Here is a 23,810-nt window from a genome sequence, read left to right as displayed (position 1 = left end):
TTGTTAGTCATTATTCCTCAAATCTTCTGGCCAAATTTCACGACAATCCGTCAAAACTACATACCCTATTAATTCGTTCAAAGTCGTCATACTCTGCCAAAATTCAAGTGCGAGTTTTCGCTCGATAAAGGTTTGCAAGAAAAACAGGCCTCCACAGGAGATTATGACACCTCATTAGGTGGCGAGCCAATCGAGCAACAGGACCCCATGGCGTCAACAACAATAGCACAGAATTTCGCGGAAAAAGTATCGCGTTGCAGACACGTTTTAGACTCCGCTGTTGTGATCGAGCGAGATGGGGAAAGTGGCGAAAGGAAAACGTAAAAATCAACCAGGAAAACGGGGAAAAACCAAGGCTAACGAAACCAGAAGCGCGTCAGCGGAGAGTTTGCCAAACTGTGCCGCACTCCTCGGAGGAGTGCACTGATAACAGAGATGAAATCTATTGGGTAGGTTGTTCGTTTTGATTGCGTGTAATGTAAGTAACGCTTCAAGCTAAAGCGATTATTCATTTCGTATCAAAGAAAATGTATAATGCAAGAAAATCGCATTTTTACTGTTATTTAGGTACGATGGTGATTTCTTCGTAAGAAATATTCAAGATAGCGTGGAGCGGAGCAAAAAGCGAGAGAAAGGGCCATGCAGAACGCGCTATCTCCAGTATTACACGTGGGCTAAAGGCTGGTTTCCATATGATCGCAGATCGCAATAAGGTCTGCGATCGTCTGCGATCCTGCGATCGTGATCGCAGACGATCGCAGAAGATAGAACCATGTTCTATCTAAAGGCTGGTTTCCATATGATCGCGGATCGCAGATCGCAGATCGCAGATCGCAATAAGGTCTGCGATCGTCTGCGATGATATGGAAACTACTTCTGCGATCATCTGCGATCCTGCGATAGTGATCGCAGACGATCGCAGAAGATAGAACCATGTTCTATCTCCTGCGATCGTCTGCGATCAATTGCGATTGTTTCCGATCTGCGATCTGCGATCTGCGATCCGCGATCATATGGAAACCAGTCTTTAGATAGAACATGGTTCTATCTTCTGCGATCGTCTGCGATCACGATCGCAGGATCGCAGACGATCGCAGAAGTAGTTTCCATATGATCGCAGACGATCGCAGACCTTATTGCGATCTGCGATCTGCGATCTGCGATCATATGGAAACCAGCCTTAATACGCTTCTGTTGAGTTCTATTTCATCGGTCTAATTCTTGCTGATTTTATTCCAATGTTTCATTACAAACGCGCAGTAAAATGTTATTTGGTTTTATCTCGCTGCAGAAGAAAGAAATCGGCCCAGAGGATCCAGAATATGATATTTGATATTTTCACAGGACGCTTGCAAAGTTACCCTGCAGGACGTTTGCACGGCAATCGACCTCTGTGTACTTGATCCAATAACAGTGGATTAATTTGAAGGCTGCTGCTCCAGTTCTTCGTGATCACCTTCGACAGAACCTTCAACGTCGACCAGAGTTTCTTGGTCGAACCAAGAGCCTTTGTTGCTCTCTGCAAGATCACGTTTTCGATCTTCGCTGAAACCTATCTTTCCCTTTTTCTTAGGCCCTGGCTTCTTCCGGGATTTTATCCACAGGCTCTTTTCGTTTTTTGATGACTTTTCCATGTGGGAAGCGCCGGCGAAGAATAGAAAATTCGAAGTGACAATTTTCTGGAGGCGAGATGTAAACAAAATATGCTTATTTCTGAAATAAGAGCTCCCGGATGAAGCGTTTGCCGCGAAAACTCCTCTGGGGCGTCTCGCACTAAGAAGATTATGACACCTTTTTTATTTATTTACTTTTAGATGGAAATACGTTTTCCTAAATATCTCGCGCGCTTTTTAATATTTTTCAATTTTTTTTTCAGTAAATGTTAGATAAAATCCCCAAATTCTATTTGGTTGAAAAAAATGTTTTTTCCCTTTTTTACCCTATCGAACCCAGGAAGTACCCTTAAACATTATTTCTTGTACTTTTATATCTTACTGTAATTGGTTAGGTCGGTTATTTGATAGTTAAGTTTTATTTTAAATTAATTTATAACAAATACGTTACACGGCTATTTGGAAGAGCATTGTGATGGAGGAATACCATATTTGAAAGAAAAGTTCTTGATGACGATCATGATGATGACGATGATGACGATGAATGCCTTGTAACTGGCATGCACCATTTACATCTTTCCGGTTTGAATCCGCTTGGATTTTCATGAAAATCTATGAGTTCGAACTGTCACTCTCGCCCAGTTGTAAGCATAGTGCCCCAACACAGTTTTTTTTTTTTTTTTTTTTTTTTAATTATTTTATTATACAATACTTTCCTTACATTTACAATACTTACAATACAGTACAATATTGACATGCCAATAGAAGACTATGTTAGAAACTATTTAGTTAGATTAATTACAAAGAATTACAGTACTTTAGGTAATATCTGACGGTTTACATGTACCTTTTACAAAACGGTTCTACTAAACGTTACACTACTAATAAAGACAAAACTAAGAGAAACAGCACTAACAGATACGTTATTACTTAATAAGAGTAAGAAAAAAAAATTACACCAAAAGTGGAACATCAAGGAAAAAGAAACTAAAGGGCCAAGAAATAAAGGGTTAATTATTATTATTATTATTATTATTATTATTATTATTATTATTTATTTATTTATTTTTTTTTTTTTTGTTAAAGGAGAACCTTCAAATTATTCAAGTATAATCGTCTATTTTATGGGTTGTTTAAAGGAAAGATTAAGGAGTTATAATGACTGAAGTATTTGGTGCCACTTTTGCTGGAAAGCGTTTTGTGTTCCTGTAACAATAGAAACATGTTTTTCTACTTTTAAATTACATCTAACTTGATTAAGATATTCAATTAACGATGGTTTAACGTTCTTGTATTTGCAGGAGTAAATATAATATCTGCCAAGAAGTAAACAATGATTCAATAAGGAGGCGTTTTTATCTCCTTTAAGACCTAAACAGTGGCATAACGTTAAAACTTGTGAGGTTGGAATTAAATCAGCGGAAACGAAAAATAGTTCAACACTATTCCAAAAGGCCTGTGTGATCGGGCACTCCCAGAAAAGATGAAGCAATGTTTCCTGTGCTGTGCCCCAACACAGTTTCCAGCGGTCTGTGCCCCATTGGTTATTAATATTAATATCGCTTATAAGGACCGGCCAGATGATTGCAACATCATCCAACATTGTTGGACGATGTTGCACAGTGTTGAACGAGGTGGGCAAACGAATGCAACATGTTTGATGCCACACTTGGACTCAAGGGCCTGGGACCAAGCTCTACCTGGAATCCTTTTAACAACAACAACTATTATATTTTTATTTACAGAAAATAAGGTACATATTATACTGACCCGCAAATAGCAACACTTATCGAGGCGGGTCATTTAACTTACATTATTACATTGTATACATGACGTATTGTTTACAACATAAAAGAGCAAAAGGGAAATGAAAATAAGAGAAAGTAAAACGGTATGCATTAATTAGATACTTTTTATCTTTTGGTGTTTAAGTTTTAGAGTTATTGTACCAATCTGAACATACGAATCTTCGGTTTTTAGAATGTCTAACAATGCTTCTTTAGAAAACAACCCCACGACATATTGATTTGCCCAAAAGATGGCGCAAGACCGATCGACCTCCGCGTGGGACCATTTCCTCGCTGTTCCTGGTTTTACAGTTTCACTTACTCCTTTGCCCTCTCTATTTCTATTGGAAGAGAGATCACTTGTGTTTAAGCGTTTTAAGTCTTCGTCGTTGAGAGATTCAAAACTTTGTTCGTTTACCATACTGTAGATTGAACACTCACGCGGCAACACGCGAAGCAAATAAAATAGTAAATCATCGCCATGGATACAGATACCCGCAAAGGTAGCTTAGTGGGCATGCGCGCGTTCAACAGTGTTGAACACGGTGGACAAACGAACGCAACATTGTTTATACCTGAGAACAAAAGAAATGCTGAACGATGTTGAAGACGATGTTTGATGGAAATCATTCTTCGTTCAACATCATGCAACATCATCATCTTGCAACATCGTGAAACATGGTGGTAAAACGAGTGCAACGTGTTTGATTCAACTTTTCAGTGTTTCATTTGCAGAAAAAAAAAATCGTTCTTTAGATTTTTCCCATCATTTTCCTGCAACGAAATTAGAGAAAAAATCTCAAATGTCCATTCCTGCTTCCATAAGAAAAAAGTGCTTTTTTCTTCTTGAAATCAATCAATCAATCAATCAATCAATCAATAGAACAACACAATAGACTGGACAACACAAACGACTGGACAGTAGCACAACACAGTAGGCTTTGCTTATGAAATATCTTCCCACCATAGTTTAATGTTCTCTTGACCTCTGTATGTTTAAGTTTCAACGTGGCCTCAATCGCTCTTCTCTATTCGTTTCTTGCAGGTCTAAAAGTTTATCTTTCTCATTTGTTTCATTGGAAAAATCGTGAGATTTTTGGTCAGCAGAACTGGTATGCTTGTATTTCATTATCATTCGTTTCCACAAAAAAAGTTTCCATTAATTATGCTTTTCCTTAGATAATCAAGCATCCCGAGTGGAACTATTTCCAATCATGGGAGACGGTATGTAGTTGTAGTCTCTTTCCGATAGTGTCACGCGAAAAGTAAATAATATTTGAACGCTATTCTCACGGTTTAGGATAGTGTAGAATCCAGCATTGATAGGGGAGCAGAACAAAAAGGGCAAAAAGGGCGCGGAAAGGTTCATCACACCGAACGAACTACACTGAACGTTTACATTTTGCTTTTTATATTTTCTCCACGTTTAATACGTTTGAAAAGTGAAGAGTAGTTGGACACTCTATGTCTTTAAGAGGAGAAGCATTGTATGTTGTTTTATTTTGCATCCCACCAACAATACTTTATGTTCTACAGGTTAGTTAACACTGCTGAAAATGTTTAAATCAATAGCATTTTCTATTGCTTCTTCTACTATTTTATACAAAGTTATGAGTTGTTGGACACTACCCTTATAGCTGAGGACATTGGCGTTTTTTCTTTGTCTTTGCATTCAACAACCAAGCTCATGGTATATTACTCGGGTTGGATGGCCTCAGTTCCCTTCTGACGCTTTGTATCAACTCTCGCACTTTTTACTTTCTTGGCTTTGTAACGGCTGTGTATAAAAAGTGAAGAGTAGTTGGACACCACCCTGTTGGCTGACAACATTTGAGTGCTTTGTATTTAAGTTGCACCAATAAAATATTATGTTGCACACAGGGTTGGCTCCTACTCTGAACTTTTACAAAACCTGAACTCTGTTACTCTCAGTATACATTTTTTTCTCTTCCTCGGATCATTGAAATATCGCTGGACGCCACCCTCTCAGCTGAGGTGGTGGCAGACTTGAATTTTACATTGCACAAGCAATGTTTTCTTACACACGAGGTTGGTTTTTAAGCAATCCTTTCTTTAAATGATGACGATTAGTTGTACACCATTGCATCGAACCAATAAAATGTCTCGCACAGGGTTGAGACAATGCCAAAAATTCTGAACCATCAAACTCTTATGTCTGTTTTTCTTTATTCTTTCTGATAAAAGGGATAAATGAATAAACATGGTTTAGTCACTGAGCGGCTATTCAATCCACTGTGGTGCGTGATGGGTGAAAACCAGAGCATCCATAGAAAAATCCAAGGAGTAAGGACGAGAACCAACAATGACATCAACCCCTCTAATGGCGTCAACTCTAGGGGCTTGGCTTTGTTCCCCCCACCCCACTCTACCCCGGAATGTTAGAAACTCCCGCTGTAGGCTTGCATGGCACAAAAGTCTACGTCGTCCACTCAGAATAGAGTCCTGCTTTTAAATCAAGAAAATGTTTACATTCTTATCTTTTCATTCATATACAGCATATGGAACCTTTGCAGATCAAGTATGCTGTATATATTTAACATGGTTATGGCCAAGTATTCGCTGAAGGATAGTTTTTTCTATCCTTACACTGCTTATTGCGACAGCGGCATAAAATGTCAAATTCTTTGTTCATTGCTCATAGTCACGCGCTATGAAGTTGGCAAACATTTGAGTTTGAGCCCATCCGGAGTCATTACCAAGTGCATTCAGTTGATAACTGACTTCATGTTGGTTAAACATTTTACTTATTGTTGCATCACCGTGCTGACGAGAGCCAGCCAGCTCTCAACAGCTATCCATGGTTGCATTTATGACTTTCGGTTTGGTCTCTATCATGTCGCTGTCGCACATTCTTACGCTTTCTTCTTTTACGTTCCGTGGAAAGTAACAGTTCCTGGACATGGGTACACCGTGCTTGCCAAAGGTGATTAAATTCTCTTATTGGATGCATCGCGCCATTTCCAACATTTACAATAGTTAATCAAGAAAATTTTACATCACTTTTCTACTATGAAAAGTGACGGGTAGTTGGAGGCCAAACTACGTGCTCCACCAATAAAATGTTGTCTTTAACATAGGGTCATAACTACTGCTTTGAGCTTTTATGTAAAAAAAAAAAAAAATTCTCAGAGCGTTTGCTGTTTCTTCTTTTCTCTCTTTTATGAAAACTACAGAGTAGTTGGACACCACCCTGTTTCCCGAGGACAGGTGCTTGTATTTTATACTGCATCGATCTTACTGTACCACAGGGTTGGCTCCTGCTCTGTATGTTAGATTCTACAGGTTTTTGATGTGAATCAACATTTTGATTCTACTTATGTTTAAAAATGGAATGAGGTTGAAAACCATCCTGCTGTCCTCTTAGTTTTTAAACATTGATTGCCCTTTCATAGTCATTGGGTTTTCTTTTTTTTTCTTTTTTAGCCACTCATGTTCATAGAGTAAGTAGTTTTAAACGCATTAATGGCAGTGTTTTAGCTCTGGTTATTATTTTGTTATTTGAGGTCCGTAAAGTATCAGTAACTTTGAACCATAAACATAAGTTCACGGTAAAGTGTTACCCTATGGGAATAAAGGTCATCATCATCATCATCATCATCATTATTGCTATGACAATAATAATGACAATTGCGCCCCCTTGGTAGGGGAAGGGTTGAGGGTGTGCACAGGGCTAACTGATAAATTAGAATTGTCCAGAATTTTAACCATCGGCTGAGAATTGGCGTTAGGACTTAGCCGACTAAGCTGAGATGCTAAATTTTTCTCGAGTAAAGTGTGAGTTTTACTACCAAATAACTTGACAATAACTGTTTAGTTAATTTTTGGAGAATAAGTTGCGAATGAAGATGGTTTAGCAGCTCCTCACAAGTAGTTTTTAGAAATCGTGAGGTCGTCAGCAGGTGAAAAGCGTTCGTAAAGTCTCAATCTTCGAATCACTCGAAAGTTCTTCGTAAATCTTCGGATGATGCTCGACACTTCGGCTAACGAGAGGGAAACAGTTGATACGATACAAAACCACGAAAACACACGATAACTATAAAATAAACTGAGATCCATTGTAATTAACTGATAGCTGAGAAATGGCCGAGATTGTTTCGCGCATTTTTTCGTAGATGCAATGGGTCAGGTTATGGTCTGTTACTATATGTATAGTAAAAGGACATTTGTCACTCTCACGCCCCAATATCATCGTGCTTATTTCGTTCTTTGTCTCCACATATTTCTAGTACTAGTAGTTTGGGGGATTTATTTTAAAATCAAGACATCTTTTCGTGGATGATCAATTCCGTTATTCTCATGACCTGTTTGCTTGATGAAGTTGTGATATTACAAGGAGAAATTAGATGCTGAGGCGAGATTTACGAAGCCCTCCTAAGTTTAGATCCTAATTCTAAAATAGGCTTTTGTAAAGAAACAATGCTTAAGATAATTTTAAGGACGGTGCCTGCTTTTGTTACTGCGCATACGTTCTGCGCATCTCGAGGTACTCGGTTTTCTAATGGGTAATGCCTACTAACACAGGGATATTTTTGCTCGGTTTAAAACTCTGCAGAGTAAGGAAAACTTAGAAAGTGCTCTTGGTATCCGAGAAGGAAATTGGTGGCAACCATACATTTTTCAGAGATAATGAAGCTTCAACTTGGAAAAAACGCCACACATTGTTTTGTATTTTACTGCCTTTTTGGATTATTGTTGATTAATTATCTCCAAAAAATGCGTGGTTACCCCCAATTTTCTTTTTGGATTCCAACAGCCCTTGCTGAGATCTGCTTTTCCCGCATAGTGATAAACCGCGCAAAAATACTTCTGTATTAGTAGGACCGTCCTTAAGTTAGGTGGGCGTGAATCTGTCCCTGGTCGCTATTTAGGCTTAATGGGTTAATTAATGAGTTAAGGATACACTTTCAGTAAGAAGTAAGGTTTATGGTTAAGTCCAGAGACCAGTCATAAAGGGAACCAAACAGCGTATAGCAACGTTTATTTTAGTGGAGCGTTGTCTGATGTTTACATTCTCGAAGGAAAGATTCTTTGTTGTTTGCGGCACAGTCTTTTGAGGTTTTTATTCTGAAGTAGCACTCTTCCTGATTATTGACAGTAGTTATGGGCTTAACACCAAAATATCAGCATTACAGGTTTTTATTACAAACAATCATTTTCAAAACCACAGTAATGGCACTCCTACCAGAAACAAAAAAAAAAAAAAACGCAAACAACCCAAGGAACCAATCAGAACTCGAAGCAAAACGTGCAATGCTCGCCAAGCGCGGGAAATCGCTTACCTTTTGTCTGGTTTTATTCAGTTTTAAACAACGTAACAAAAGTTACGAAATACTATAATACAGAACACATTAAACATTGTTATTACAACAGATAAAGTATTTTCCTTCCATTGTAATAGACTATTACAGGCTACGAAAGTACGCATCCTTGGATCCTGAACTCCTTAATTAATGCTCCCCCCCCCCCCCCCCCTCCTTTTTTAACAGTTCATCGACGCGCAGGAAATAACACGTACAAACAATTAATTGGAATGCAAAAATCATAAAATAAAGCGCACGTCGGGGAATCCATACAAAAAGTACAAATCCTTATCATGTAACGTTAATGAGGATAAATGTCTGAAAGAAAATGGGGATAAAACGGAATTTATCACGTTTACTTCATCAGGTTCACAAAGAAATACTAAATTTGAAACTTTTGCATTAATTACGTTATTTAATCAAGACTACATACGAAATAAATCGAGAAGTCAAAATCTATCATTTTATCAAGTTATTAAACTTGTGTGAAACTTGCTTTCTATGAATGCCATGCCTTTCACTACAAATTTAAGATTTGATGAATGATGATCGAAGTTCATTCAGCCATTCCGCTTTTTGGGAGTAGACTGTTCTGTAGTTCGGCACCATTGTACGTGGAGCCGTTTCTGAGTTGGTTTGAAACAGCGAGCTTATTTGCAGAACTTCGGAGTGAGTATGAAGTGGTGTCGCTTCGGTTGACAAACTTTTAACTTAGAAACGTAGGGTAGGAGCTAATAGGGATTTACGCCATCCAGGCCTTTTTTGTTTGAATTTCACGCTGATTACTAAGATTTTTTCCAACCAAGAAATTTCATTAACTTATTATCATAATATGACTTGAAAGGTTAACACCCATGCTGCAAGGTTTGGAATTTTCGAAGAAGATATGTCTGGTTGGCTGCAACCTCTCTTGATGTTCTTCTTAGTGCACCCTACCTACCCTACCCCCCTTGCTCAAGAGTTCTTACATAGGTAAGGGACGTCGCAGCGACCCTTTCTACGCCAACAGGACATGACTTCTATTCCTGAATCAGACCGTAGTTCTCTAGGTAAGCAGATCTGGTGGGGGACACCTCTCTTAGATATTCTTTGTTCTATATGAAAGAAAAAAACACGTTCCTGTATGTTACTCCTTTAGCACTCAGAGCCGCGCCTTAAACAATTTAAGTGACAGTGACTTCAACTTGGGTCTATGGAAAGTATTATTCGTACCACCATTGATATGTAATCTACTTAGCAGCCCTTCCCTATGTTACTTTTTGTCGATATTATGAAAAATAGTTTTTGAGAATTTCTTGCAGTTTTGTAATCGAGCGTCCGTGGGTGCGAAAGGGTATGTGAAGAGCTGCAGCTGCGCCCTCTTCTTGTAGAAACAGATTGTCGTTATTCAAACCATCATTCGTGCTCCTGATTCAGCACAGTTGTCATTTTCTTTCTATCCACCTAAAAGAAAGAAAAGAGGCGAAAGAATATGGAAATTCGTTTCCATTTTAAGGCTCTGTATCTCCTAGACTATTCCACGATTTGGTTTCTGACGAGTTTTTGGATTAAACCCCCCTAGGTGTGAGCTTTGTGGCGTGGCCGATCAGTTATGTCGTACAAGGTGGTTCAAAATGTTAGATGTGGGAGGCAAATAGTTGAGTATTACAATTCAATTGAAAGCAATTGAGCGGTACTTTGGTGTAATGCTTCCTGTGTTTTTGGGTTTTTAAATTTATCGCCAGTGAAAATGTAAGCGAATCGTTTTTATTCCGTCTGTACTGTCGCGTAAATGACTTTGTTCGCAGCTAAAACAATAGCTGTGCTTCCATTTCGAGGTCCCATCAGTTTTCCTAGGTACCTACTGTTGCTTTCTCATCAGCTTTTGGAAATTTAATTAACCAAAGGAAGAAGCGTGGGAGCAATATTTTCCTGACCCCTACTGTTTATTTTCACCTTGCACCTTCCAAAAAGAGTTTTCATAACGTGGGTTTCAATTTCGCACAATCCCAGGTCACAGCCACATAAAAAAAAATTCTAGAAAATTCACATGGTGATACAAGGCGATTCTTTCTTCCTATTTGTAATCCATTCTTTGGGGTTTATCATTTATTAACGTCGCCTCGATGCCCCCCAGTAGAGACATTGTGTTCCGAATCCTCAATCTCCCATGACGAACCCTTGTACATGTACGGGGAACCCCACTGAGCCTTATTGAAAGACTGAGTGACACAATCAATTTTATTGCAACTGGTACTGAAAAGATCTTTAGAAGTTTCCGGCGCTGAGGCCATTTTTAATTATACATGTCCCCAAATCTTTTTCTAGAACCTTTTAATTTCTCACAAAAAAAACTAATGAATATTTTCTGACGATATCGCTATTTCCCGATTTTCTCTTTTTCCTTGGACATTTTTCTTGTCTTGAAAACCCAGCTTTGTTTTATAAACTAATTTTGTTAAGTCCACGTTTGGATTTCCATGTTTTCTCGGATGATATCCGTCACCCCGAGACGCCATTACAGCGAACAAGCAAAGCAAATGCTTGTTTTGCGTTTTCACACCCCGAGGTAATGTTCTGTAGACGAAACAGCTTTTCAATGATAAACCTCAGTACAAACTTGTTTCTTCGTAAAATACTAGACAAGATCCTGTGTTCGTATGACATTAGTTATGCCATTTCCCCGCACTGTGTCAACGTAGTGGTAAACCTCAATTTTAAATATGAAAACAAAGATATTTGGTGGACTGCACTTCTTATTTTTTTTTTGTAAGATGGAGCTTATCGAGCACGTTTTATTTATTTGCTCGTTTCATTTTTCCATTGAACCCAAGGAGAGTGAGCCAAAGATTTTTTTCTGTCCTTAATTAAACACTAACCGAAACCTTGTAAGTCCCTTTAAAGAAGCCGCAATAAATTGTATTTCTTTCTTATTCTCGGTCTCCTCATGCGTCGGGTCAGATTTAAATAATTCGCAGACAAAGACGAATTCAAACATTGCAATTTGGAAGCGAGTCGCCCGCGGTGAGAATTTGAAAGACACACGAGACGCCAAATTGAAAACATTGCCAGATTCAACTGGCTCGCAGTTGCCAAGGTTATTTTCGTTTCCTTAAATTTGAAATTCGACTCGCACGATAATTACTTTTTTCAAGGCACCCTACAAAGCAATTCTCAGAGACATAAGCGGTAACGAAAATTAGAAAACATCGCCTCCGGCTAAAATGGATCGTCAACTCAACACATGTAGCTCTGTCTCTGATGAATTAGTTGCTTAAACGTCCGCTGCGGAAAAGTCCTTCGCAGTGGGGAGCAAACCATCGGAGAAATAATACTACCTTTGCTTGCGAATAAAAGTGAAAACATATCTCATTGATTTTGTTCATCAACGGCAATGTGTTTTTACACTTGTTTATCCTTGTAGATAGAACGAAGTTTATGCTTATTCAGTGAATATCAGTTGGAATTAAAATTGCTTGACTAGAGCTATCGACGTGCTTTAAAGGATATCAGCCTTTGCAAGTTAAACCCCGGAATATAAGCATTTTTTAAAGAGAGGTTTATTGCGAATAAAGAACTTTCGTTTTGGCTCCATCCCCTTTGTTTTTATTTACACAGTATTATCAAAGGTTGCAAGTTTTAAAACAGCAGAGGAAAGTCGCGGTATACAGGGCAGCTTAATTTGGACCAAGCATCTCTGTTGTTTAAATTCGCTTACCTCTGTCAATCTTTCAACAGATTTTAAGCTATATTAACACTAAGTGGTGTCTAAAGATAAATATCCCCCGTTTCGCGACCTGATACTCACACATTGGCTATCATACTGATAATAATTTATTTCGCACTTCAAGCCCTTGCCCTCTGCATCAGGGATTTGTCGCCATTCAAGCGTTGTTTCGGCTGAGACAGTTCTTGACCCAAACAATTCACCGCGCTTCACAAACACTCATTACGTTAATTGCTACAATAAAGAGAAAACATCCAAACATCAATTCGCCTTTTAAAAACAACCAAAAATATTTGGCTGTGAGCGAGTTTGTTTACATTTTCGTTTGTAAACAACCGTTTGCAAGCAAAATACGAAGGATTTCGTGTTTGGTCGTGAATGGTATCAACTTTGCGGTAATCCTGGGGCCTGTGTTGAAAGAAGAACAATTTATCCTATCATCAGGTCGGATTTTCCTTAAGCCACTCTAATTTTCTAACGAAAGTGTCATTTAGAGGCATCCATGCCTGCACGCTTAGGGCAGTGACGAGACGATATTGGTGTTGACATACTTATAATTGGCAATTCACACAAATTTCAAATAAGTTACGATCATCTGGCTGGTGTTGTGACATGTCTGTCTTCGATTCCATCGTACATTGACGGGCGCTTTGCATGCTATCAACAGCTTGTTTTGTTTCTAAAACACAAATTACCGAAAATTAAATCCTCGCCATAACACAGGTTGTCGCTGCACATTCATCTGAGGATTAAGTGGCAATGTCGCCATCGAAACATGGTGGTGTGTTTACAATCCGGCGAGGGTTACTAGCAGTACCGCGGTGCAAATCGATTTTTTTTATTTGTATAATTTTTGTGTTGTACTGTTGCGTGCTTATGTCGATGCTTGTGTCTATCCTCGCGTTGTGTTTATTCCTATTGACGATAGTATAAGAAGATTCAATCTGCTAGTCGCTCCATTGTCCCTCAGTGCTGGTGCGTGCGTATTCTTGCCTTTGTTGTTATTCTTCTGCTTGTCTGACTAGTAAAAATGCTAAAGAAAAAGCATCCTTAAAGATTAATGAGCTTCTTCACTTGGTCTTAACAAACCACATATAAGTTCGCTGTTTGGTTCTGATGAAATCTTGCAAGTGATTGTCATATTTTCTTCTAGCACTTTTTGGCATCAAGTGGCGTTTAGCAACAGTACTGTCGACATCTCTGGCCAGTTTCGTTAAAGCATAGACGTTCTCTGGGACCAAACGCACACTGTGCAATTCTGAAAGCTCTTGTCGTATAGCTGTCTGTGCACGATTATCTTTGTGCATGTTTGTACTTCTCGTGTGCCCGCCACTACTACTCTTGTCGTCGCCTTCAAGTCCAGATGATGTTCGTTGTAATTCGAATTAATTGGTAATCCTTGTGTAACCAGTGTCTCAGGCCAAATAAACGTGGCCTGTGATGAAAGAGCTTGTTACAAAATGAGCAGAGTATGGGGAACCTCAAAAAAAAACAAAATGTCCCATATTTTTAACCGTAATTATTTATTATGATACGTTTTGTACAAGAGAGAATAAATTAAATGCATCAACTGTTCCATTTTCTGGCAATGAAACAACTCCTTCGAGCTGAACGCATTCAGAACTGAGAGTACATTTTAGTTAAGTCGCTGTGGATTTCTTACTTTAATTAATGTAATGGTAACTTTTGTCCATGACGCAGTTCTTACCCAGTGAACGTACGTTTACTTCTTAAGCTGTTAGCCATCTTCGCTTGCATATATGCATCATTAATTAAACTGCAAGCTCGAATACCAACAAGCAAACATGTGAAACATCCACTAGCTACCTACGTTATCTGTGTTTGTAATCCATAATGCATGGAAATACCACCCGCAGACCCCCAGTATTACCTTCTCTTCCTGTACACCCCGTATAAATAACAGCTTAAAAATGCTACTAGGGTATCGGTTTTGTAAAATACGAACTTCTCGAGTGTGGGTGCCACACCACATTGGGAACAAATGTTATAATAAATATTCTGAGAGTCTGATTTACTGACAGCTCTTGCGCAAAATGAGGTGACACGGATTTTTTTTTTTATCTCAGTACTTTATTGAAATGTCATAATCGCTTTAAAGTACTGAAAAGAAAAGGGTCGATATCGAACTTTCAGATGCTCAAGTTACCACTGAAGGCGAAGGTAGCAGCCCAGCCTAGTCTTATACAGGAGCTCTGATTTGATAAAAAGATTCTGCCTTAGAAAATAATTATCTGGGCTTTTCGACATAGCCGTAAATAACAGAGGCTACATTCAACCAACACTATATAGAATCTCGTGAAAGGTAGTCATTTTTGCTTCGTCTCGATCATTGTTGTATGCAGGCCATTCAGGTTAACCTTTACTTGCGGACTTGCTATGAAATATGGCCATGCAACAGGGTGAGTTATAACTTTGATTATGTGTCGACGGATAAGCCATAAAGGGTAACTTTTCAAACGAAAGCTACTAAGAAGTACATTTCTATGATACAGTATATGTCAAAAGTATCATTCTTTCTTCGAGTACATGTATCTGTACAAAAAACAAGGTCGTAGCTTAAGATCGGGCTCAGAAAAATCGTGTAAAAAGAGCATTTATCGCAAAGAAAGTACATACATATCTTTATTTGGTAAAGCAGGTTAAAAAGGTCGCAATCGCAGGCTTTTTGCCTCTATGTGCTATTACTGAAGCACTAGCTTTCACGTGTTTTACCACTTTTTTAGTTCATTTTAACTGCAACTGAAAAGAAGAAGAAGCGACTCTAGCTTGAAGAGCTTTTATTTGGACGCATGCTGGGTTATTAGAAATAATTTAATTTTTTATCTGCATAAGTTAACAGCTAGAACTACTATCAATCATACCATGTAGTGCTGTGTGAATTACAATATATTTTTCAGACCAGAATTCGGTACTGTGGTTCAGCTTCCAACCTAATCCACCTAAGATCTCATGTGATCTTCAACTAGGTTTACTGCGGCACGCCTTCCTTACAAATTTCTACACCCAGAGAAGGTACTTTGTGATGTTGACTCGTTTTTTTTCTCAGGCCGCTATTTCCACTTTCCTTGTTCTGCTCTTCTCTTGTAAACTGACATTCAACCCAACGCCGATTATTAAAAACGTTTTTACTATGCCTGTAGTTTTGTCTTGACTTGCCTCTAAACTCTCATCTAAATTTACTTTGATTTGAACTGTGTTTGAACTATTTGGACAATTTTCTATTCCCTTGAAAAGCATATTTAAACAATGTACACATTTGTGCGTTTGAATTTTAATTTTCAGTGATTTTCGTATACAGTAACAGGCGTTGCTCGGCCGAAAAAGGATGCTTACAGTGATGCTTCCCAATGCTGCTAGTACACAATCTTGCTTAGCCGAGTCGTAAAATATATAACTCTCATTGCCCCGTGAAGAGCTTCCGTTCCTCGGGGGCATCACCCTTATTTTGACAAACAGTAATCCGTGACCATATCTGCATACCTCTTGCTCTTTCTTAAGAGCTTAAACTCATGAATTGTCATTAAGCGCTAGCTTCGTAGGTCTGTATTGTTCTAAGTTTGGACAGTTCTTAGAAAACTCTGGTAGATCCTACACTGAAATGTTTTGTGGATTTTCTTCCTTCTTTACGGAGTATTTTTTTTTTCTTTTAGACTGAGAACACTGTGGAGAAAACGTGATAGTGGTATATTTTTAGCGAAATCTAGTATCTCAGCTGGAACCTCTGTACATAATTTGTAGCTAAAATATGCAGAGCTTCGAGGAAGCAAAATTTGCCCTATCATGGAGAACGCTAGGTTTAAGGACTTAATACAGTGCAGGTTGAAAGCTACTGCCCTAAGTAATATCGTAGGTTTACTTTACATGCGTCTCACCCGAGAATACATGTTTCAAACCTCGTGAGAGATCACACTCGATAGCGAACATTTCTCGAATTTGATGCATAAAAGCAGCGTACGTGTGTCAATCCAGACTGCTAAGACAAGATAAAGCAATGTCTTACCGCCATCCTCAATTAGTCCACATAACTACTGAGAAACGCAAGCTCTATAATTTGTTCTTTTTTATCTTTGCTCTGCAAAACCCTTTCCTCTTAATTTAATAATTTGGAAACCTCTTGTGTTTGAGCTAATGCTAGCCTTTGTGCTTACATCGCTTGTGAAAACCAGGGGGAGGTTATGATTCAAATGAGAAACTTACAAAATAGCGCATACAAAGAACCTCTAGCTAAGCACCGGCAAAACTTTTTAAAATCGCGGTACAATATTTGTTGCTTTAACAATGTTAGAATGTTTAGCACTCAATTTAAGATCATGTTTGACCAACAATTTTTGTTCGAGGAATGTTTTGGCTACATTTAGCTGTACCTTTCACAATATTATACCGCAAATGCTGGATGTCTTTTACAACAGTGTCAGATCGTTTAGCCAAGGCTTTAGAAACAGAGAATTGAGATGCAGCGCGGGAAAATGAGACGTGTTGCTTCGCTGCCCTAATCAATTCCTTGGGCTAACCAGAGCGAAGACTTCCAAAACGAATGATCCGTTGTTTATCGCAGAAATTCGGATTTAGTTGTGAACTGAGAACAATCAGAGTATTATTTGATAAAATATCAACTCAAAATACCGAAGACTTGAAAACGAACAACTTTATTTCTTGGAGGGTGCAAAAATGTTGTTCAAAGTTCGAAATTAGGACAGATAATATTTTCAGAAAACCCACAACCGAAACTAGAAATTTGGTGAATAAGATCCTATCACTAAAACGTTATGCGGCTAAAACGTTCAGCTTAGATATCCCAGATCAGACTATGTCAACTTACACAATTATTCGTTTATAAGGCGTTAAAACGATCGGGGATCTCTTCCAACAGCGTTTTAAGTGTTTTGCTTAGGTGCTTTCATTAGGTGCTCCTCAGACTTCGTAGCGAGTAAGGCACGTAATATCCCGCGGTGTTTTGAAAAACCCTTCCTACCCTAAAAAAATACGAGACTTGGAGGCGATCTCCTTATTCGTTCTTAGTACCTGTATCTAGTCACGTCTTAGACTTTTCTTGGTCGCCATAACAGTTTGCTCAATTAGCATAAGCAGCTCGGGAGATGTAGTGTTTTGGCTAAGTTTTAATTTTTAAGAACAAAATCCCTGTGCTTTAGTTTGGATTTTCAATCGGGATTTTGAGAGTTCTAAACTGCTATTTTTCGGTGCAGTATATGGCTTTGATCCTTGTGATGAATTGCATATTTCAGTTATTAACATTTGTTTGATCTCTTTGATAATACCGAATACCGACAGATGAATTTGCGTTTGCGTCTTAAATAGCATTCTAGCCTACGGCAAAACAGTGGTTAGATACAACCAACACTTCACTTCTTCATGTAGACATTTTCGCGATATTTCATAACGGGATTCTTTAGCTAATTTCGAACGTTTTCTTGTACATCTGTTCAAACTGAATTGATAAGAAACGAGCTCATTCTGACCGTATTTTAGAATTAGCTGTTCTTGTTGTCAATTAATGCAAAATATAAACGGTTGTGTTTTATTTACAGTCATCCAGTTATTTTAGCAATGTCCCGCCTTGTTTTGGATATACGGCCACAATTTCCAACTCTTTTCTCGTGGAGACAAAGTTTTGACAGGTAATGTGTTTCTAATGTAAAATTTGGACCTTTGGTCAAAGTCCTTTATGGTTGCAAAGATAACGTAAAAGAGAATGAAACCGCCGAATTGGGTCGATTTTGTACGTTTGGCAATTTATCCGGGAAAAAATTATTTGCGCATTAGAACCCTAAAGATCTTGACAGGGTCAGACTTTGACAACTTAAAGTAATCTCATGCTAAGTGGAGGTTTTATGCCACTGATCTTTGACTTTGTAATTTTTAATGCTCTTCCTCGATCACTATCTTAAAATTAATACCTGTTAATCGGTATGCGGCCGTGTGTTCCGCAAAATGGCGCGAGAAATTTTTTTGCACCAAGCGAAAGGTTGTACACTAATCTCCCACTTATCTTGATAGTGTCTTTTGTAACCGTGCCCAGGTACTGAAAGGAAAGCAGGGAAAAACGTGTTATAAGGCAACCTGAGAAGCTACTACTGTTTGCTACTTAAAGACCTGAAATCATGAAGCTGTCATTCCGTAAGACATATGGCGGAGCATAACTTACTGCTTCAGTCCTCGACTCGAACAGATTCGTTGGAGCTTTCAAGATTAGTCTAAGGATAATACCATAAAGTTCTACCGTTTAAATGAACACTTTTCTTATTGCTTTCCCATGGTGCGGCTATGGGAGTTTTTTTGCAGTAGTTTGCAATATTAAATGTAAATTATTTGGTTCAGTTTCGAGCATGAGGGGTTTTTAGAGGAGAAAAACTGAAAGGCTATGTTTGCCTCTGTTAAGTTTCGGACATGTTTTTCTGTGACCTCGCCGATTTTCAATACTTTTCACAAGTACGGTCCCAATTTACATATAGTGGAGTGCTTCATCGGAACTCGGGTTGATGCTCTTCGTGTTAAATGTGTCAAAGATATTTAGGTTAAATGTTCGTCTTGGCTGAGGAATCTAGAAAAGCTGTGATCGTCTGTTACATGATAGTGAAAGAGACAGTAATTGCAATATTTTGCCATTAGGGAGTAAAAGTGAGAAAGACCGTAAGGAGCTGAACATATTTCATGCTTATTTTACTGACTTGAAGCCAAGACTTTCCCTCGTTAAATTTTTGTGTTTGAAGCTGTAACCTAGTAGAGATGTCTGGTTATGCTAATACCACTGAAACTTTCTTCACATCTTACTCAGCGATTATGAAGGTTCACTTATTTTTTTTTTTTCACTCAGTTATTTAGCCCAGTCCCATGAGCATGTGTATTTGTTTTTTAGTCTATGTACGAGTATAAGTGTGATCGTTCTAGTGGAACATATTTGCAGTGATTTCATGTGGTACTGTTTATTAATTAATAATTTCTAAGATGGAGCATGTTACCCTTTCCAATAAAAAGTTATAACCTGATTGCGTTATATTTTGCTTAGTACCATTAAAGCCTGTGACACTGGCGTGAGGGCGAGAACAATATCACAGCATTTAAGAAGGAATAATGCTCTTAAACTATACCAGTTATATATGCTATTTTCTGTTTTTCTTGAAAGCAACGATTCTCATCCCTAAAAGATGCATGTTGTTCATTCCCGCTGATTTACTGTTCTATGACATTGAACGTTGTTGTTTGAAAGCAAAGCAGAGTGATTTTGTGCAGCGATTTTCGATTAATTTTAAGTTTTCCTTGTTCCTTTTCTTTCATTTTTCTTCGAGGAAGCGAGAGTTAGATTGTCAACCATAGATAAACCCAGATGAAGTAGCCTCGTGTCTTCATATGCCCACTGAGGCAAACAAAGAGGTGAAAAAAAAAACATTTTGATAGAAAAAATTCCACTTTAAAAACAAGGTCGGAAAAAAATTCGAGAAAAGAGTTAAAATAATATATATTTCTTCATGAAACGATATGGATACTTATTAACAGCAATTGCAGAATCAACAGTACGTATTTTACTCAGCTTCAGACAACTACTTTTGTTCACTGGCCAAGCCTTTGGGCATATTGCGGCTATCTTCGAATTCTTCGATTTCCTCTAATAAAAAAAAAGACCTATTTTCAAAAGAACTGACAGTTTCAGGTTAATGAATACACTTCAATGAATATCTTCCGTCACATAACCTATGGCTATTCCGTTGTAGCGATTACGTCTATTTATCTAATCGAAGATGGACTTTGCGCACTAGAATGACGGCTTGTATGCAAGCTTTCAAGTTTTGCTTCCTTTATAGAAAAGAAAAATAAATATTTAACAATTTATTGTATAGTCGTTTTAAATTTCAGTATTGCTGTATCGCACACTAATTTTAATTTCTTGTGTCATCGGAGAAATCATCTGTTATCTTTACAACTTTAAAAGCCAATTTTCATTTTTTTATAGAGTTGATAAACGTAACAGTTTTTAAGGCTGCATAGCTAACTAACTAACTAACTGCGTAGATATAGAAAACATCATCGGAAAGACACAATGTTTATTACAACGGCTTAAACTGGATGTGGCAAAGCCTTGAGCTGTACCACAGCAGTTGTCCAGAAGGAAACTGGTTTAATAAGAAAAGGCTATTCAGTTTAACAATATAGGACAGGATACACTGTGTACAGCGTTTTGAATGCCAATAAACAACAGATATCCACCACGATAAACCATCAATTCCCGAATTCCCAGTATACCGTCAGCTACAAATTAAACCGTTTTTCCTCTCCTCCTGCGGTGAAGGGTCACATGCTTAATCAGCCACCAACCTCGAAAATACGCAATTTCCTCAACGAGGTAGATTCTACTTTGTTTCATTTTGTCATACTACTTTTGTCATGGGGTTGTTTCTAAAAGTCTATTTTTCTTTTAGCGCCTCCTACCATTGAGATGACTTTGGCCCCTTTAGGTATAGGTTTTGTAGCAATACATATATTCAGTTTTGATTTTGTTAGCGATCCGTGCTCTTTTGTTACCATTGCCAATTATACACTGTATTTGCCAAGCTGACCCAACTTGCTCCATGTTTTTACCAATAATAACAAACTTAACTCAAACCAAATAATCAAATTTATTTTGAGACAAATACTTCAAACTTAGAAACTTGTCCGCCTTTGAAAAGCTACAGTAAAATGAAGAGATTGTTCCTGCACATTCTATGTCATTATGGTGATAAAGCCTTTCTTAAGAATAAGGCCCTATTCAAAGATCTTTTTTTTTATGAAAAACAATGTATACAGTCGTAAATAATCATTTCATTCTGTCAAGTCAAAGACAATTCATAGAGGTTCTTAATAAATACGGAAGCCATCCATGCATGGCATTGATTCGTGGAATCCGCTTTACTTAGGCGAGAAATATATTAGAAGCGATTCCCATATCGGTGCAGTGCACCCTTCTTGGTCATTGTTCTATTAAACAAGGTGAACTTTTCCGCACGAGAAATATTTACAGGTTTAGTAAAGTTTTTTTGGAGTGGAGAAACTGAAGTGACCGCCACACCACAAGGAATATGCTATATGCAGTGATGATTTCGACCTGCCAAAAGTTACTAAATAGTTTGCACTAGTTCGAAGCGCAAAATCCTTGTTTGTTCTGCAGAGTAGTTCTATATTTCGCTTTACAATACTTTTACCTGCATTATTATTAACCAAGAATTGGTTAGATTAGATGACATTTCAAAGTTGCAGTCACTACAAAGCTTATGTTTACAAGCAAAATTTTCACGTTTGAGTCGTCTCTGTACTGAACGTCTAAGAGTCGTAACCGTAACTTGTTTGCTTTGTTAAGTAGCGGAACAATACTACAAAAAGTGTTTTTCTAGCAAAGTTGTTCTCACCCAGACGGATTTGAAACGTGAAATGGTTGGGAAGGTTGACAATGTGCTTTGATTCAATAACCTAAGCCTTAAATAATCGCCATACCTTTCTCAGCTGTTCACTCAGTTTAATGACGAGGACTCGTTCAACCAAATGCAGTTTCATGACTTGAAGCTAATCGTTTCCACCACAGCCGAAAATTTAAACTGCTGTCTAGAAGACTAGATGCAAATTTGCCACAACCCATTAAAGAATATGCTTAACTTCTTAAATGTATTAGCGTTGTTAAAACTTATCTGGCATACAAGACAGTTGCCCCGCGGGTAGGCACTCAAAAACAGATCATCGGCCGTGATTTATGAGCATGCAAAGAATAAATAACGTTTTTTTGTAAACCAGAAGGACTTTCGTGAATTAAGCACGTGAAAAACTACAAGGACAATTAAAACGTGTTCTTGACGCCATGTATACCACCCAACACCAGAATACTTGCTTTAATTCCAAAGTGAAAGGACGAGATGGAAATGAGAGGAATATTTATTACGCCTTGGCCCAATATGATTCGTAAAGAAAAAAGGTCGTTTGCTGTTGCTTAAGCGTTTAAATATATAATAGCTGAATTGGCTTTGGAGTCCCTCTGCCTGAACCTAAACTTGTTATTACTAACCAACGCCTTACCTTATGATAACATGGACATTTGGATGGTCTGTACGGAGACGTGACTGGCGCTGAAGAGCGGCACTGGCTTTTAGAGGTATTATTTCATTTCGCCTCAAACATACATACGGAAAATTCATAGATAATCCGCCACTCTTTAGTTGAATAACTTTACGGTGAAGGGCCTGCCCTTTATGTACTAGATACCTAAAATACCCTTCAACACACCTGGAGTGGGACAAGCTGCTGTTTTATAAAGGTTGTTTGACTAAAAAAACAGAACTCAGCATGATCAAGCTATTCCGTCAAAAATCTTTATTGTTTAATGATCGATTAGTTTGTTTAGTATACAGCATGCTTCGCTCTGCTTCCAATGTTGTACCTTTGTTATGTTTTAATTTGAACTTACTATCCCAAATGATACTTCTGTTTGTTAAGAGAAACCGCGAGTAGTCACGCACCGGAGAGTAGTTAGTGGCACCTTTCTGGTGACAGTCTGTGTTTTCGATAAGGTTGCTACAGATATGCACCGTTCCTTTCCCAACTCCTATGAAGCTCAGCGGATGGGCTGTTCTATATATCATAACGGTCCTTTGATGTAGCTCGTGCACAACAATGTCATCAATCACAGTCAACATGGGACAGTTTTAATTAAGAATTAAACAACGTGACGAAAGACTAAAGCAAACTGACCGTGCCAGCATGCTGGTGAACGAGAAACACTTAGTATTGTGGAATTGACTTCATTTACTATAGCAGAAGATGAAGATGAAAGTGGTAAGAACAAGAGCAATGCTTGTGGGCCCCAAAATAGCGCAAATATGGCATGTGGCAAACAAAGTTCACGGCTCTTGCTGAAAGTGGGTGGGTTAAGGGTTTGAAGATTTGGCTTTCCGTTATACGGCTAATTTTCCATGTGTTATATTTCTTAAACGAATGTGACACCTTCTAACTGTGTCCGTTCTTAAATACGGTCGAATCTTCCATCGTAATCAGCCACTTGTGAATGGTACAAACTTTCATTTTTGTAGTCCAACGAATGTGAGGCCCTTTCTCTGTGATCGCCATTTCGGGTGGTCACTTACGAGTAGAACCACTATATCTTTTTTTATGGTTAAGAGCACCAAAACAGAACACTGAAATTCAAAACTGATAGAGGTGAAAAAGACCACGCCTTTTGTACATTGGAGCGATAGGAAATTGTCTTGTTGCATTTGACTTTCTTGTTCTCAATTTTATTGGATTCTTTAATTATAATTAATTTTAAAACACGTATATTTGTTCTATTATCTATGAATATACTACATATTCTACATATTCACTTAGA

At 38.1% G+C, this 23,810-nt stretch overlaps 2 long non-coding RNA genes across 3 annotated transcripts in view; one reads left to right on the top strand and one right to left on the bottom strand.

Moving 5' to 3' along the window:
- LOC146473702 (uncharacterized) overlaps window positions 1-23,810 on the top strand; it is an 83,670-nt gene that overhangs the window by 5,634 nt on the left and 54,226 nt on the right. For both annotated transcript variants that reach the window (XR_014866289.1, XR_014866288.1), the window contains exons 2-3: window positions 4,446-4,512; window positions 4,580-4,624. This is a non-coding gene — a long non-coding RNA (uncharacterized LOC146473702). The remainder of the gene's footprint in view (window positions 1-4,445; window positions 4,513-4,579; window positions 4,625-23,810) is intronic.
- Window positions 8,415-22,047, bottom strand: LOC146473707 (uncharacterized). Its single transcript, XR_014866287.1, has 3 exons — window positions 21,932-22,047; window positions 18,364-18,488; window positions 8,415-10,164 (listed from the first exon to the last, which is right to left on the bottom strand). It is a non-coding gene; the product is annotated as an uncharacterized LOC146473707 (long non-coding RNA).

Source organism: Pavona decussata, unplaced genomic scaffold, assembly GCF_977016875.1.
Source record: "Pavona decussata unplaced genomic scaffold, jaPavDecu1.1 SCAFFOLD_92, whole genome shotgun sequence".
NCBI classification, from domain to species: domain Eukaryota; kingdom Metazoa; phylum Cnidaria; class Anthozoa; order Scleractinia; family Agariciidae; genus Pavona; species Pavona decussata.
The sequence above is the reverse complement of the archived record's forward strand: the minus strand, read 5'-3'. Positions and strand labels throughout refer to the sequence as shown.